Genomic DNA, 18,773 nt, shown 5'->3' with positions numbered 1-18,773 from the left:
TTATCGGATGTGCAAGTAAATTTTTTGTGGGCATGGAGTAGGACAAAGTTAAATCTCATCTCTAACTTAAGTAAAATAAAATGAGCAATTCATCCCAGCAGATTGCTTTGTGGGGAGACAGGGAATCTATGCTGTTCTGTATGACCACTGACTTCAAAGACACTCCAACCAAAATCCCAGTCTGCATCCCACCTTCCTCTGCCTTCTTGTCAGACCATGCAATGCCCTCCCAAAGAGGGGAAAATGAACTTCAAGTGCCACTGATGGTGTCCTGACTGGCACAGAGACACAGCAGCATCACCGGTCACTTTGCTAATTTCCCAGACATCCAAAGATGTGAGTCAAATCGAAGCCACTGCAGCAGTGAGTGCAGCAGACAATTTTACAAAAATGAGAGTGCTCATGCATTTGATTGGTTTTTTTTGCTTCTCAGTCACATGAATAAAATCCTAGGCTTCTGCAATGCTTTTTCTTTCCCCTTTGCTTTTGCTTGCTTCTCCCTGCCCCTCCATATAGCATATACAAATGTTTTGGGTACAGACTGTGGGCTGGTCACCCAGTTATAAAGAGGGAAGCTAGCATTATGAAGATACAGCTACAGTCTATGTCAGTGTCACCATTAAACTACTACAGTAAATAAGATATTATGGTACTTTTTTATGGACATCTTTATCTTAAGTGTTTTTTTTTCCCTCTTCATATTATCTACATCCCCCTAGAGAGAATAGTTACCTACTATGGAAGAATTCTCAAGACTGTAGCTTTTATTATCATTTAAATTGTCAGGAACATTAAGACGTCATTGGTGACAACAGTAACAACTAACCAAAGCAGAAGGAAAGCAGTATTTTTTCCATTATCTGTTTCTTTTCATTTAAATTTTCTGTGTCTTGAAATGAGGAAAAAAACTGTCTTCTTCTGTCTTGAAAATGTTTCACAGCATCCATTCTTCAGCCCTACTCAAATACTTCCTTGAGCATGAAATTATAAAAGTACTCCTTCATCCTATATTTGCCCATATAAGTTGACTTTCACTGAAAGATGTGGATTAATATAATTATATAAAATTAATCTATTATTTATCTATCTATCCATCTATATTCTGAATGGACTATTAAGTGAATGATGTTTTACAGTTGAGTAAGTCAGTAATAAGAAAAATGTTTCTGATTTATTTTGCTATTTTTTCCTGCCTGAGAATTGGGCAGCCCATTCCTCAATTTTATTTTTGCTTGATACAGAATAAAACTGGTGAAAAAATATTGAAAGCCAATTCTTCAGCTATTTAACTTTACACTTTTTGAGTGGGTTGCTGACAACTTGTTAAGTTCAGCATCAGAATAAGACTTTAGAGTCCCAGTCTGGAGCTGCTGTTAAGTGACTCATTAAGAACATGTGACAGTCAGAATTTAGAGTATTCTCTAACATTGATCAATATAAAGCATATGAATTTTTTTTTTTAATTTCAAGGAACACAAGTGCATTCCAAAGTCTAAAAATTACAATAGCAAATATAAAATTGCTGTCTAAAAGCATTTTATTTTGAGCAAACCCAACACTATTCACCTGCCGATCTTCCTCTGCAAATTCCCTCACCTACAACTTTCTTGATATGGTAATCATTGTCCAGGAGAATGTTATCAGAGAGAAAGAAAAGAGAAATTAATGACCTTAAGCTCAAACTGCAAAGCAACATTTCAGTGACTCAAAGAAGACAAGATAAACATCATGTCATCAAAAAGTTAATATCTGATTTTTGACTGAAATATTTTGACTCAGAAAAGTCTCTTTATTTTTTACTTGCACAAACTACAGTTTTTCTAAGAATGATTTTTATTAAATTATTTGCCTAGTCAACAGAGTGGCAGAAAATATTGAGATTTTGAAGAAATGCAGAGTAATACACAAAGGAAAATGCCCATGTAAACTGGCATAAATTATGATGATTTCTAATTTATCTAACCCCATTCAGAAAATATTTGACTGCTTCTCTGAAAACATTAGCACAATGTTCTGCCATTTTCATAAAGGCAAACCTAATGTTGTAAGTTGTTAGGAATTGAATGGGGAACAAAACAAAAAGTATCTTTGCACTGCTTTGTAAATCCATGGCATGCTCACATCTTGAACACAAACCAATTCAATCAATTTGGAAAACAGCTTGGTGTAGTTTTGAAGTCATGGTAAGGGTGATTAGAAATACAGAACAGACTTCATGTGCATATAGCCTGCAGCTCTTCATCTTGGAAAAGGCAGGACTAAAGGGTGTCACCAAATGGGTCTACACAGTCTTATCTAGCAGACGAGCAGTAATTACAAGCTATTATGAGTGTAAGAACTAGAGGTGCCCCAATGTTTTTTATTAGGAAGAGCAACAAATAAAACTGTTTTTACACAACTTACAAAAAAACTGCAGAACTCATTATTGCAAGACATAGAGGTGAGCGAGAGTTTAAACATATTCAAAACTGTTTCAGAGAGCTCCTGGGGAAAGATCTGCTGGTGTGGAGTTGAATGTGATGGAAGGGATACAACATCTAGCACCTGTCAATTCTGAAGAAGGTGGCTTGAGGGCACCAACAAAGAATCATCCTCACTATTTCCTTCCATTTCTTACATTTGTCCTATACATTTGCAGCTGATCCCTGTAGGAAAAAAACATTTGAGGCTGTATAGACTTTTGATGTGACCCAGAATACCACTTCATAGATTCTTAAGGAATACAGGTAAATTCCTTGAATTTTCTTTTTTGAGAGTTAAACTTAATGAATCTTCACTATTAATATATTCATTAGTCTAATTTAGTCTTATTCAATTTTGTCATCTCTATTATGACAACAGCAAAGTAACATCTGATCAAAGTACTTAATATTGGGAAGATTTCCAAATACTGCAATCGTAAAACCAACAATCTAAATTTCAGCAACAACAATGATCAACACTATGTTTAAAGCTGCTGATACAACAGGCTTAATAATTGCCACATATGTTTTGCAAGATTTAGATCCGGGGCCCATCAGCATAGATCATTACACAGAACACTTTAAATAAATTCAATTGTCTCTTCAGCGTGCTTTTGCATTGTTTTAAACATGTTTGGACTCTGAAAATGGGCAGAATTCCCTAGTTTGTGTGACTGAAAATTTAAGCAATGGCTTCTGATATTTGCTTTTTACTAATAGTTCTTATAAGGCAGATTGCTGAAATTAGTAACTTCTGCATACTCTAGTGTTCTATGAGATGTAAAGTAAAGATGGAGTAAACAATACTTCACTGGCATCAGTGATGCTACAACACTTTACACCAGCTGGAAATCTGATCCTTCCAGTTGGGATGGGAAAGCGAGAGCATGTAGAGAGCAGCTGTCCCTTATGCTTTTTCAATGAATTTCTGAAGCACTAACATTGTTATTAACAGAATTTACAACAAGCTTGGTAAAGATGAACTGCAGTCACATCAGTTTCTCCCAGTGCTGACACAGCTTCTCTGTGCAAACTTCATGCACAGGAGCCAGGGAAGTGTAGGCATAAAGCAATTATGACTCTCTTCTGTTTTGAGTTCCTTCTGTTGCTGTCAAACTGTAAAGAAGCAAAGAAGACTGGATGAATCCCTTCTGAGAAGATTTTGGCCAGCTTTTGCTACAGGCTTTGTTCAAGTTTCTCTGGATAAAGGGTTTCTTTGAAGTAGTTTGGATGAAGCAAAAAGTTTCCTGAAAGCTGGAATTCAAACAATCCATAATCATGCACTGGTACAAGTATTTCAGCCTATGTACACCCTGCATTCTCTGGATTCATAACAAATTCCAAATCTGTTGTGTTTTTGCCACATGGTTTTAACGGGCTTTTGTTGCTCTCCTACACATGAACCATTTTAAAGCCACAAAAACCAACAATAAAAAGATACAAACCACTCCCTTCTTTGTTCCTTGCTCCACTCAAAAAATTCACAAAAATAACTCTGACCCAATTCATTCTTACAGAATATCCAGACCATCAGGATTGGCAGCTTCGGAATCTGCCCATTTAAAATTTCACCCAGTGAGAACTACTTCTGACAAATGTTAAGAGAAAAGACAAAGCAAATCCTACCCAAATTCTGCTCTATCCTAGTCCTGAAAAGCAAGGCTAAATAGTTGGAGCTGTCTTCTGGAACAATGGAAAATGTCAGACTTTTAGAGTTCCTCGAGAATTATTACTGACATCTCTCATTTGAGGATTTCCAGTGCTTTCACATAGAATTAAACATAGTGGGAGGTGGGAGAAACTGAGAACTTTCTGAAGAAAACCTCTGGTTAGGAGCTATGGGCTGCATTTACAAAGGTCTCTAGCATTAAAATGCTGGTAGACATCTGGCCAGAAGCAAGTAGCCACTCAACAAACCAGGATGTGCAGGAAACCTCTCACAATGTGCCTGTGTGTAAGTTAAAAGACCAAAGTTAAAAATCTCTTTACTACAATTGTAGCATGCTAATCTAATTTTCGCTGTGATACAGGAATACTTTTCCCAGATGGTGAAGGAATTCCTCTCTTAAGGTACCAAGTAGCCCTGCTTCCCACCACAGTCTCTTTTACAAGGGAGAGGAAAATTCCGCAGGCTTCTCATGAGGAAATACCAAATTGTGAAAACAACTGGAACCAATGTGAGCTTTCCTGGAAGAAAAAATTAGGCACAAACTGATTTATAAATTCAAAACACTACTTATTAATAGATCTAGTCACAGCTGACAGTGAAATCATTAGTGGGTAGAAGAACAGAAGAATCTAGAAGCAGCTTCTATCTTTCCCAGGAATTTTTGAGTCAAATACTGTCAAAATACAGTTCTCTTGATGGACTGTTAGTGTTTGCAAAATGACAATCAGGTGTTTCAGTCCATCCACAGATTTTCTGCCTTTCCCTTTTCTAATATTCTTGTGCTCTGCATTGTGAGAACTTAATCTAATAACTTCTTTTCAGATTTGTCCCTTTCTTTTTTTCCAGACATCAGTATTAGATCCTGCTGTTCTCAACCTCGATTAAAAAGACAAGAACTTCTCTTCTGCAATATTTTTTCCTACCCTTTGAGCTAGTATAAGTGATGTGAGGAAGAGTAGAGGGAAAGTAAAATTTCAAATGCCTGCTGCACAAAATGTCACTAACCTATGAATATCCTTACCAAGTCTTATTCAAGATGAAGTGTATGTGAAGCGGTGAGTATTCTAAGACCATAAAGGCTGTCCTTTGAAGGACTGCCTGGATGCTCTGCAACTCCATGTGTCTCAGGAGTTGAAGCACAAGTCCAGCATTTCTCCATCCTTTCTGGGAGAAGAATCCCGGGTACAATGCAGCAAGTGCACTCCTGTTTGCAGTTTCTGACTGCATGATTTCAGGCTCAACAAATCTTTTCTTTTATTCCTCTTGTTCTGTCTTAAAAATATAGAGAAAGGGTATTTCAGACCCATTCCTTTGAAACATGAGGCAATACAAATAAAGTTAAGTAATATATGTCAAACGAGAAAAAGAAAGAGCCCATTGTACAAACTAGGAAAAAGGGACATAGACCATTGAAAAATCTCTTAGCTGTATGTATGGTTTTGTAAAAATAAACTTTAAAAATATGTGCTTTCTGGGTTTTTCACACATTGCAATTCTATATTCTGTTCCAAGTCCTCTTTTCACTTCACTTTAGGACTGGCACATTATGTATTGTACATTACTGATGCAAACACACGAAGAATGTAAAGTCAAAGTGAACAATATTCTACAAAATACTGGTTATATACCATTTTAATGTAGAACATTTGAGTATACAATTTAGGGTATATTTTCAATGATATTTCCACTAATTATCCACAACTTTCCTCATCCAGTTTCTCTCTTTCCTTCTTTTCCTTCTCTTACTGTTTCTGCTTTCAATTTTTCCATTTTTTTCTCAACATATATTTGATATTTCTATCACCTGTACCTTGCTTTAGTAGTCCTTTTAGAATCATTGTCATCTTCTTCTTATCCTGCCTTTAATTTAATCTTCCAAAGAACATACATATTTTCTTGTAGTATGGAGCTAACCCATCCATGTAGTGGATAATGAAAACACAAAAGCAGAGGAAAAAAATAAAGATAGATATAGTCTCTTGCATTTTTGCTCAAACTGAAAATTATTTTATTCAATTGAAAAAAATCAAAATCAAAAAGGAAAATGTTATTGACAGTCTAAAGCAACTTTGAGGAAAGTTATGGTTTGAATGAAGAGTGCTTTGAGGATGGAAACTACCCAGAGACATTAGTTTCAGTATTTTTGACCAGCATTTCATTTTTAAGACACTCAGCTCACATCTTGAACTGATTTGAATATAAGCAGCTAGAGATCATCAATCAGATCAAGATGTTTCAGAAGTGAATTTAAAACAGGGTATTTTGTACATATCTGTACTGCATTTAGACACATTAATAATAGAGTCTCTTTGTCTTGGGAAATAACTTCTCATTCTTTGCATAAAGACTCCTAAACCTCATAATACTGTATTTTACTTCCAAGGCAAATCCTCCCACCCCTTTTGAATGAGGCTGATTTTGAGATCTAGGCTGTGTTAATCTTTATCCATACAATATATATAGGTAGTATGGAGGCTGAACAGGTGCCACTGTTAAGAAATATGCCCTCAGATGGGATGCTCCCAACCTACTGAGAATAAATGTCTTGCAACTGTTATGAAACATCTGTGGGTAAGCCAAATAGGTAGACTTTTAAAATGATGACTCAGTCTTTTTAAAGATACCATTTTTCAAGACTGTGTTTTTTCTCTCCTTTTTAAGATCTAAATATTGCCACCCTCTGTTCATCTCTAAACTTGCATAATCACATTAGAAGTCTTCCCCATACTGTATATCCCCAGGAATCTCACTTCTTATCAGAGGAGGCCAGCACCAGGGGCTTAAAAGAGAGATTTTCCACAGATTGTTCTTCGCTTGGTTTCTGCGTGGACTTTCTGCTGAAGAGCAGAACAGAGTTACAACAGACTTTGTGATAAATTAGAATCATCATCATCACCACCATCATCATCATTATTTGTTTGGCTAATATTAACATCCTGAAGCTTGAAAGATATACTTGAAGTTTTACAACTTCAAAACAAACTCCTTGAAATAGTTACATATATATAAAAAAATTATGGAGAAAGAAGAATATTCCTATTTCAAGAATGAGGAGCTTTATAAAATAAATTCAGATTTCTTAGGGTTATTTGATATCTACAGACACAAGGGAATCATCAAAATTCACTGGTTCATCAAAATCACTGAGATCTTAGTCATCTTTCTGTGTCTGCATAGATTTTAGCTACTACAAGTTAGGGTTCATCTCCCTTAGTATTTCCCACCTAGAAATGAGTGTGCAGAAGAAGCTTGTGCCTGCCTTCTCCCTAGGCTGTAACACAGACAAGTGTCTCCACTGGCTGATTTAGACAGTACTGGTTTCCATTACCTATAGAGGTTTGTCAAACATAAACTGACTTATTTCATAAGAAAAAAATCAGTAGCTTTTCTATGGACAGAGTAGCATTGTGATTCCATTCTGTAAGTCACAAAGATAGACAAAAAATAGTTATAGCCACCCAGACTTCAAACTGTACAAATCAACAATAAATTTGTAGTGTCTAAGATCTTGTGGAGACAATAGAACAAAAAACAAATAAACAAAGGCTTCACTAAGCTTTCAGCCACACGAAGAAAAAATTTCAGCATTTGGCTTAATTCCCACTATGATGCTGTCATGCATTCAGTTTGTAAATATAAATCTCAGCTGTCACATGCTCTGGGCACAAGGGTTGGAGGGGCTATCAAATAACCCCTTCTGAACTTTATCTGTGATCCCTTGGAAAAAACATGTATTTCCCCATGGGTCATAATCAAAGCTTAGTCTGCACAGAGCAATTCATAGCTCCTGTGTGGGCCTGGGTGTAGCTCCCATCCCAGGCACAGGGGCTCCTACTGAGGGCAGGTTATATCTAGGCAGGTTATATCTCTAATCTCTATCATCATAGCTTCCAACAACAGCCTTGCCAGGAGACACAGTGACTGATTTTATGGTCATTGATGCTGAATGTTTTTCTTCCATAAAGAAGGAGCCATTTGTTTTAACCCAAGTAAGTTGAAAAACAGGAATTTGCAAGTACAAAGAAGCTGGAATTCTTCACCTGCATCACAGAAAAAACCTGTGCTTACAGAAAGCTTCAAGCATATCACTAATAACCAGGTTAAGACCTTCTTAAAAGGAAGGTCATCACAATTCTTATTGGACAGAGCAAATTACTCCAATCCTTTTTTCTTTCAGCTATGATTTTGTGCACTGACCTTTGGAAAGTATGGTCAAATAGCCTTAAGCAGCAGTTGTAAAGCATAAGATCATTGCATGCACACTGATTTCATTAGGCAGCTATGTATAAATTAGCATTACTTACTGGGGGGTATGCAACTAATGGTACTGAGAAGAAGTGAGGTCTGTTCATTCTGTGTGCTATGCCTATAAGTGAAGCCTTCCTGCCCCTCTGCAGAGACACAGCTACCCTTCTGTGCACTGCTGCAGATGTGAAATATTACACAGACCCTCTTTGAAATGTGGGGTTTTTTTCCTAGCAGAGACCATACAGACTATGTGAGGGAGAGATTAGTGGCCATGGGCTCTTGTGAAGCTTTATTTAGCCCAAGTAAAGGCCTCAATCACTGTCAAATTTTACAGTCTCAAGAAAAAGCAACCTCAGATCAGATTTGACTCTGCCTAGAGTTTGAGCTCCTTCCAAGTAATGCAAGAGAAGCAACGGTGAAATCGCTTGTAAACTCCTGGGACTATCCAACATTTCTCCATCATATGGAAAATCCACCTGAGGTTTGGTCCTTTAGCCTGTGTTTTCTTCTTTAAGAATATTAGGTTTAGCCATGGGAAGGGTTTTGATTCTGGCAAGTGCCATTCTCATGATGGCAGCAATTATTGAAGCAGAAGGCTTGTTAGGCACATCCTAAATATCATAAGAGGTTAGATTTATCTGTTTTTTTTGTTTTTTTTTTCTAAGACTATTTCCCAGCTGGATCCCATCCACTAAGACTGCCAGTGCTGTGCTGGTAAAAATGTCCTCTACATAGCTGAGCTCCCACCATGCAAATATCTCTAAATCTTTAAACACCCTGAAGCTGCCAGCAGGTTTAGATGGATTAGCATTCAGGGTCACTTTTAGTTTTTATGGACCAGTTTGCTAATCTCTCTTGAGAACAATTAGCTCTGCCCAAAACTCAGGGAAGGAGGAGCAGAATGAAAGATTAGAAAGAAGAATAAAATTAATCAGATAAGAGCTTAGGTAATGAATTATAAACGATCTGCCAGTTGTGGCAACTGTAAAATTGTTACTAAATTATGGGAGAGGAAAAAACACGGTTCTGAAACAAACATTAAAAATTCACATTTCAGCTGCAATCCTGATACTCAAATTTGTCCTACTACTTTAAGTGATCCTCTAGGTCTGTTCCCTTCTATATTTCAACAAAACAATAGGAACTAGCAAATGGGAGAGTTGTATTCTGCTACACAGTCCCTTCCCTAGATTGCTTCTAAGAAGCTGATGGCTGTGAGTCCCTGCAAAAAAAGTTTGAGAGGCTCAGGGGTGTGTTTTGTTTTCAGCAGCATTGACTGGAAACATGCCCTGTATACTTTCTCCAGTGTCTTGAAGATCATCACTTGGAGCTTTGCTATCTGTACATGTGAAAAATATACCTCAAAAGGTAGCTTGACATATTTTTGCTACTAAAGAAGGGTCAATTTATATTCTCTGCTTTAGTTCCCTGATGTCAAACTTGATCCATAATTTTAAGTAGTAAAATGGCAGTAGAACTATCTTCCTTACATAGTTATGTTTGCTTTTAGAGGAACTTTAAAATACTGGGTGCCATACTTGCTCTTGTTCTTTTAATTCAATTTTGCTGTGATTGTAAGAGATGGGGCAGGGGCAGGGTAGTCTCACATAAAAACAGAGCAAGTACGAACTTCAGCCTGTGAGTTCACTTAAACAACAAAATATGCCCAAGGGAGAAATCTCTCTTCCACTTTCTGTGGATGGAGGAGCAGGAGCAGATGGGGTTGAAATGGGGACAAAGGACAAAGTGAACTGAGTCCCAGTCTCTGCATTTAGGTGAGAGGGTGACCAAGGAGCCTGAGCTCATCCCAGTCTTTGGCTGCAGCACTTGCTAACATCTCCTTACCTCAATATTCTGCACCTTGGCTTGATCTAGGATGGGCTTTTATCAATGTCTCCTTGCATCATCGTGGGCTAACTAAAGAAAAGCAGCCCATAGAATACTCTTGCATGAAAGGAATTAAACCAATGTTCTTTAACTTATGTTTTACTTTGGATCTATCTGCATTTCTTTCCAGTCTGAGATCCACAAAGTTCTCCAAAACTGTTAAGGTTTACTTCCACTTCAGGGAAAAAAAGATCAGTAGCTTGAATTAGTTCAGTCCAATGCTTATCATTGAGTTTTAACAATATGCTTGTTTCAGGTTCATTTTGAGAAATGAGTAATATTTCAGATTTTCCTTGAGAGGTAGGCTCACTGCATACTATTAAGCAGTGGTTATTCATTATTAAAGATCTGTCTTAGCAAAATCAATTAGTAGTCCCCTGTCATACTAGAACATGTCTCAAGTGTGGTTTCAAAGAGTCTGGTACTATCCTGCTGTCTCGACTTCCTTTCACAGGCCCAGTGATAGAATAGAGTGTACTTGCTAAATGTGCAGATGACGTAAAGCTGAGGGGGGCTGCAGCACTCTAGAAAACACTAACAGAATAAAAAGTGATCTTTGCAAAAAGGAAAATCAGTCTGGAATTAAAAAGGTATCATTCAATAAACTCAGGTGCAGTACAGTGCTGCAAGTTAGGCAGAAATGCTTCACTTCAGACAGGACACAACAACTTGCCAAGAGATGTTCTTAGGGCACAGTGGGTCACAAAGGGAATTTTAATTAATTGTGGCATATTTTGAAAATTAAAAGCTCCCAAACTTGAAAGTCACCATTAAATGTATGAACAAGGAAATTATCTATGACACTGAAAATAATCCTTCTATACATAAGATCTCATGTGGGATACTGAGTCCTGTTTCAGGCATCATATTTCAAGAGCAGGGAACATTTGGTCTGAGAAGAGCAAGAAGATTCAGAAGGCCAGAGATCTAAACAATACAACCCAATCAGAGGAAACAAAGACTAAAGGAGAAAAAAATGAAGGGAAAAAGGAATTATTAGTCTCATATAAAAAATATCACAAAAACGTAATGTGGAATACGAAATCATCCTGCAAGGAATAAAGGATTAATCTTTCTGGGCACCTGGTGGATAGAACAAAAGGCAATTTCCTCAGTAACTAAGGAAAATTTTCTAATTATAATGTTAGTTAAGGACTGGAGAAGTTTCCCATAGGAAGCAGTTCTATCTTTTCTTTGAATTTCTTGAAGAACAGATAACACAAATGCCTGACAGGATTGCTTTAAGTATAGCTGATTCTGCTTTGGAGTTAAAGGATAGGCTAAGAATGTCTCTTGAGATGGCTTCCAGGTTCCTTTTAGCTCTAGTCTCTGTACATTCTACCTTTTCTATGTACCTACAGCAGTATATCAGAAGGCAATTAAAATATTAAAAAGCACATTTTATATTTTTTCCTCCTAAAACAAGCAAATTAATGATACTAATAAAAATGGTTTGCTCACCGCACTCCCTTAGTGTGCTCTAATTACAACATTGAAATATTTGTGCTTCATATGGGAGCTCTGCTTCTTGTTGAAATCCAGACTTCTGTCATCTGCTTTTTCACAGCTAAATCTGCAGGCAGCAGTAGGAACAAGACAAGTCCAATCTTCTCGAGACCGACAGCAAAGGAAATGAGAGCTCAGCCATTAGTTATCTTGGCATAAATAAGTATGTATCTTTCCCAGACTAGCAAAAGTAATCAAGGATACATGATACACCATCACAGCTATTAGACTGCCTAGCCTTAGCTTGCCTTGCCCTTTACCAAGTGTACTGAGCACATTATCCAAAACTCATCTTCCCTGACATTTCCCAGTGCAGCTCTAGCAGGTAATGCTCTTGTTAAATGGGATTCTTTCACTGGAAATGTCTGCTGGGTGCCTGAATTACAGCAGTCACAGAGTATCCCCAAGCCTGCTTGCAGGGACTCCAGCCCCCGCAGACTCAGCCAGCCCAAGCTGCTTGGCAGCTGAAAGCAGCTTTTGTCATCTCAGTTCTGCAGCAACTGCTCCCATGTTGGCAGGATACCACTCTGGCACACATGCATAGGCTTTTCCTGGTCATGCTTGCAAAAGGCTCCTGGGAAGGTGCCTAGATAGAGTCAGGTTATTAATGCAGAGCACAGGATTAAAACAGGATGTCAGGGTAGCCCTCGTGATGCTTGTTCAATGAGGGACATCCCTAGGCAGAGGCAAAAACTTGTTTGCTCTTCCCCGTGTGCTCTCTTCAAGGGGCCCATTCCTGCCTCCTTATCTTCTGCTCTCACAGCAGCTTCCTGCTTCTGGGTGTCCTTGTGCATGAGCCTACACTTGGTGTCTCTTAAATAACCTTCCCAGAAGAGCTGCAGTTGTATTGCCCTCAGTGTGTCACCTCAAAGCAGGTGTTAGCGGCCTTGCTGTCAAATTGGAAGAGGGAGAGAAGAGTCCCAAACGTGACTGAAATGAGTGGTGTCAGTTCTGTGGGCAGCTCCCTGCTCAGAGCAGAGATGATTTTGGCCCATTTACTGGGCATAGCAACAATAATCTGCCAGACAAAATGAAGCCAACACCTACAGTGTACTCACAATAATTAATGGGTACTCCCAGCACCTAGTGTGGAACCTCATCCCAGGAGTCTTCCTGAATATGTTACAGTTAGCTGCCCACCCACTTCCAATAAAAAAAACACCTTCCCAGACTTACCCTACAGTTTTACTCTGTGTCCAATACACTGCTTGGTAAAGAAAAACAAATCAAAAAGGAGGATGCTCCAATCTCTTAAATCTGGACAGAAAAAGAGAAGAAATAATAAGAAAATAAGGAGCTGCTAATTATTCCAGACCTTCTGGCAGCCAAAAAACAGAGTAAGTGTAGGGAGGGCATGCCTCAGAATTCTTCTCTTTTATATGGAAATGTGGAATGTGCTGTTAAGACTAGATTAACTGCTCTGAATTAATAAAATATAAAACCTGAACATTTATTCAAAATTCAGGCCAAACTTCAAGCTGCTTTGAGGTTGACAAACAAAAACAAAGACTTGTATTACCTCCCGCTTACATTATTTTTTGGTTTTGATCAGCACAGAAATACATCAGTGTCTGATCTCTGTCTAAGCAAAATCCAGTCATGCTGGAATGCCTCCAGAAAATCTTCACACATCCATTCAAATGTTGCACTCTTGGGAGATCCAGGTAAATGGGATAAGCTTGCAGATTCTTTCACCTTTCAGAATCTTTCTTGTCTTCACTAATTTTTCATTTTCTGAATATTTCTCTACTTCAGCACAGAGAGCAAATGCTAGGGATGTGACACACATACTAACCACTAGTGAAATTAGGTTGAAGGAGAAAGGATTTATCAATTAAGTTGCAAGGGACATTAAAAGAAGACAATTCCTTTTAATCAGGGGAAGGAAGAAAGATTGTCCTTCCTTTCTGGGTGTCGGTGTTCTAATACGATATAAACCTCTCTAGACAACATTATCAGCCAATAGGTATCCTATTTTTCTCTCTTTATTAGTCAGTGGTGTTTTTCTTGGTCTAAGAAGAGCCAAACAGGTTCACAGTATTTCCTTTTTCCAGACAGTATAAATGCAATGTCTTACAGGCTAAACCATCAGACTATCCACTTACAAAGACTGTTTTTGCAAAATCTTTTCCTTTTTTTTTCCTATATGAACTGTCTCATGGGAAAAGAAAGAAAACCCTGCCAGAACCAGCAGCAGGAGAAATGTATGTTTCTGCATATACACTGAGAGTAGGGGTACTGGATGTGAGAGAGCGTATACAAAGGAAGAAAATACAGGGAATTTTCTTTTTTATTTAAGTAGAATACTTTTATTATACTAATATATACATTTCCCAACATGGATCATAGTTAAAACACTGCTTTGAATGAGAAATGATCATTTACTAACTTTAGGCCTTTAAAAATTCTAATTTGTGGGAGTTCTGAGATAAACTGAAAGCCAAGGAATGAGAACTTAAAATAATGCCTTTTCTTTTGGAAAGGAGGGTAACAGTGGCTCAGAAAAGTGAGATTTGTTACAGTAACTGGCTGTGGAGGAAAGTTTCTCACTGCAGCACAAGAAAACTGAAGCATTATCCATTGAGTCAGAGCTGACCTTCACTGCTTTCATTAAAAGATACCAGGTTATAAACTAAAACAAAAAACCATATATTTGTCTTGTGTGGCACAGGAGATGAATGTTCTATCCTGTGAGTGTTCAGCATTTTCAGCAATGAACAGCTTAGTCTCAGCTGCTGTCACACCTTCCACCTTTTTGTTTGACCCCACCAATATCCTGGTACTTCTTTTAGTGCCGTGGTTCCCCTTGCATGTTGCCACCATAAGTATGTCCTTGAAGGTTCTGCAATCAGCAACCATCTTATGCTGGCTACAATTAAAATGCAAGACAGGAAGTCTCAAAGAAATTTCCAGCAGCAGCTATTCTGAATATCTGTCACACCCCCTCCTTAGAGATCTCAGAGTCTTTGGGGACTATATAACTTTAATATATTATTGTGGATGTGGAAACAGTGTTTTGCCCATGGTAATGCAGAATAGCTGTTGGAGCTGAACAAGAGCACCAGTGCCTTACCGTAACTTCTACCTTTAACCCTAAAATCACCTAACTTTAATGATTAAAAAAAAAACAACCCAAAACAACAACAACAATGACAACAACAGAAAAAAATACATCACCAACCAAACATTCATCATTTTGGTAGTCAGAACGGGCTAAGCCAGAGCTGAATGTTATGAAAATTGTGTTGTACCAGCTATGGGGCTGAATCACTCCAGAGGGAACAATAGTAAAAGAGGTAGACAGTGCCGTAGGTAATAGATTATAAGCTCCACCATAATGTCCAGTTTTGTCATCTTAATTCACATAAAATGTGGTAATATCCATAATTAAATGTGCTAAGGGAGGCGTGCAGATTGCTAGTTCTGAAGCATGGTGCTCCTAACAAGACAACAAAATGAGGAACTGTGGTGTTCTCCAGGTAACAAAAGGGGAATAACATGTGTGACAGTGGCCCACCCTGACCTGGGACAGGACTAAGAGGTAGTGCATGTAAAACTGGAGAACATTATGTGCAACAGCTGGGAGGTGCAACCTTGGCAGAATTGATAACCAAAGTAAGATCTACCAGGGCAGGCTTATCATAATTACTAATTAAATAAAAAATTATATAGTCAGGAGAAAAGAGTGCTAGTGGGAAAAAAATACAGTGTTTTGTTTCTTGGGGAGGGGATACTTGGAAAGACTTGGTAAGAAAATAGAGAAAAAGGGAACGTAAAGTGAAGCCATTCCAAAGACTGGGGCTGATACTCTACTTTGTTCATGATGATCATCCCAGTGTTGAGCAGGGAGTCTCCAGAGGGCAAAGACCCTCTTGTCAGTTCATTCCTTTCATTATATCACAGATCCCTGTGCACTAGAATTTGAAGGTATCCTGAAAGCAAAGGTAGATGCTGCATATTTGAAAGCCAAGAGCATTTTACCAAAGAGGCTGCACTGAATCAATGAAGGGTTTGCCTGCCCTAAAAATACTGTGTAAAGTCACAAGCCTCTTAGAGCATGAAAGATGCCAGTAAATTGGAAAAGGCTCAGAGAAATGCTACAACAAATGATTAAGAGACAGATGGAGTCATGAAAAAAAAATATTGGAAGAATAGAATACAAAGATAAAAGGAGGTCACACCAGGCAAAGACTGTAAATAACAAGGACAAAATAAATTATTTAAGACTGCAAAAGGAAATATAATCCACTGTCACTGAATAATACTGAGCAGAGGAAAATTCAGTCAGCAAATCAGTAAAAAAACGTTTCTTTTCTGGTCCAATAGGTTGAAGAATAAGCTCTCAAAGGACATGATAGATATTGTACAAGTGAAGAAATTTAAACTTAGAATCACAAAAATCAAGAACAATAGATGTCAGCAGGGGTGGAAAATCAGTCTCAAAATAGTAAGTAAATTATGTGTGCTAAGACACTTCCCTATTTCTTATTTCTCTTTTTTACTTCTTAATTGTGGCAACACATTGAGAAGATTGTATATGAATGTTTTATTGTTATTATTATTTGGTATATGTGTTGAGAAGAACCTCCTTAACCTGCTAGCTAAATACTTACCATGAAATTTTGTTCGCCCTAGAAACATTTGTATTGCAATGATATTATTTCAAATCTTTTGAAGTCTAGGATTGATCACAAATATTATGAAGTTCAACCTGAATATCTTAGAAAGGTTAATGATTCATTTTCCTTGATTAGATGATCACTTGCAATGCAAATATTAACATGTAAGTATTTAAATTTCTGAATTTTGTAAAAATGTATGCATGTGGCTTTGAAATTTGCCTTTCAAGTTTGTGCCAGTTGCAAAATAATCAGGTGGTAATACCAAGTGAATACACAAGAGACCTGCACTTAATCTTAACAGAAATAAACTGAATTAATCTATTTCTTCACAAAAACTTTCTTGAAATGTTTGCCTGGCTCTAATTTAATTATACAGCACTCCTGATGAACAATAAAGATGGCTGCAATTTTTCAGCAGACATAGAATGAACTAGGATATTCAGCAGTGGTTGGTGGGGAGGGTGGATTCTGGAGTAGGCCCTCTGGCCACACATCAGGAAAGTATTTAAATCCTTGTCTTTTCAAGGCAGCAAGAATTACATATTTGCCAAGAATTACAGCCACTTTCAATTATTTTCTGAACAAAGGACTTAGGACTGTCAGTTGTTGTGTGGCCAAATGGGCCCTGTGAAGGCCTGATGCCATCACCCTACCAAATATAAGCACAGAATCATAGAAGGGTTTGGGTTGGAAGAGACCTTAAAAATCACCTGCCCACATGCCATGGGAAGGGATACTTTCTACCCAGGCTGTTCAAAGGCCCATCCAACCTGGTCTTGAACACTTCCAGGGATGGAGCAGCCTGTTCCAGTTCCATCCCTGGGCAGCCTCTTCCAGTGCCTCATCACACTCAGAGTAAAGAATTTCTTCCTCATAACTAATCTAATCCTACCCTCTTTCAGTTTAAAGCCATTCCCCCTTGTTTTATCAATCCATGTCATTACAAAAGTCTTTCTCCTCTTCTCTGGCAGCCCTATGTAGGCACTGAAAGGTGCTATAAGCTCTTCCTGGAGCCTGCTCTTCTCCAGGCTGAGCAACTCCAACTCTCTCACCCTTTCTTCACAGGAGAAGTGCTCCAGCTTTCTGATTTACTTGTTGGTGTCCTCTCAACTTGCTCCAACAGGTCCATTTCCTTCTTGTGTTGGGGACCTTAGAGCTGGATGCAGGACACAAGTGGGGTCTCCCAAGAGCAGAGCAGAGGGGGAGAATCCCCTCCCTCACCCTGCTGGCCATGCTGCTTTTGATGTAGTCCAGGACAGGGCTGACTTTCTGGGCTGTGAGTGCACTTGGCTGGGTTGTGCTGAGCTTCTCATCCACCAGCATCCCCAGGTCCTCCTCCACAGGGCTGTTTTCAATATGTTCTTTACTCAGCCTGTATTTGTGCTTGGGATTTCCCCAAGTCACATACAGGATCTTGGCCTTGTTAAATTTCACAAGGTTCACACAGGCCCACCCCTCAAGATTATGAAGGCCCCTCTGCAAAGCATCCTCTGCCCCCAGCATGTTGACTGGGTGACAGCTTGGTGTCATCAGCAAACTTGCTGAGGGTGCACTCAATCCCACTGTCCATCTCCTGAGCAAGCAGAACAAGAGTTTGTCACTGCAGAATTTATGCAAAATGTTTTGCAGGATGGTGGCAGGAGGTCGTATCACACAGAACCACTTATCGCTCTCATAAACCCAAAGATCCTACCTGTAATTTCTCATCTGTGTCCCATAATTCCAAATAATCCAGGCACTTTCCTAAATCCAGAGTGTTCCTGCACTAGACAGCAATGCACACAAGAGTAAAGGAAGAAAAGATACAGAAGCAGTTCTCTGTAGGAACTTCAAATGTAAATTTATGCTATCCCTACCGCACCAGATAAAATGAGATGGACTGCTTGATCCTCATCATTTAAACCTAGGAAGTTTAAAAGGTGATTTTAAAATCTTCTTTGAAATAATAATTTTTTCTCAACTTTGGCCTGGATTGCATTGTTCCATTGTCACCTCTCAAATTATTGTATCCCACATGGCCAAGTAGTTCCACTGTTCTGGGGTCATATGTTTCATTTTAAGTGTAAAAGTGTGAAGCATATTACTAGGTGTGATATAAAAATTACTTGTCAGCATTAGCCTACCTATTCCCTTAAATTACCCTGTTTAAAAGTATATAACTTTCCACTTAGGCAACAAAAAACCACTTTTTGCCTCATTTGCCTCAAGTCAGAAATACTCTGGTAACTTTAACAGAGTTTTTACTGATTTCCAGCATTGAAACTGAGGACAAAGTTTGGTAATTGAGATTCTGCTACTGTTTGCATACAAAGGATCTCCTATCTCCATGATACAGAAAGTAGTTAATAATATATATAATATCAATAAATCAATAAAGAG

At 38.3% G+C, this 18,773-nt stretch overlaps 1 long non-coding RNA gene across 1 annotated transcript; it reads right to left on the bottom strand.

Moving 5' to 3' along the window:
* Positions 1-1,958: 1,958 nt before the first annotated feature.
* Positions 1,959-17,868, bottom strand: LOC135298203 (uncharacterized). The gene is made up of 8 exons (XR_010360212.1): positions 17,447-17,868; positions 12,949-13,029; positions 11,728-11,873; positions 6,882-6,965; positions 5,942-6,040; positions 5,153-5,403; positions 3,404-3,578; positions 1,959-2,645 (listed from the first exon to the last, which is right to left on the bottom strand). It is a non-coding gene; the product is annotated as an uncharacterized LOC135298203 (long non-coding RNA).
* Between the last annotated feature and the right edge of the window lie 905 nt (positions 17,869-18,773).

Source organism: Passer domesticus, chromosome 3, assembly GCF_036417665.1.
Source record: "Passer domesticus isolate bPasDom1 chromosome 3, bPasDom1.hap1, whole genome shotgun sequence".
NCBI lineage: Eukaryota > Metazoa > Chordata > Aves > Passeriformes > Passeridae > Passer > Passer domesticus.
This window is presented reverse-complemented; position numbering and strand designations above follow the sequence as displayed.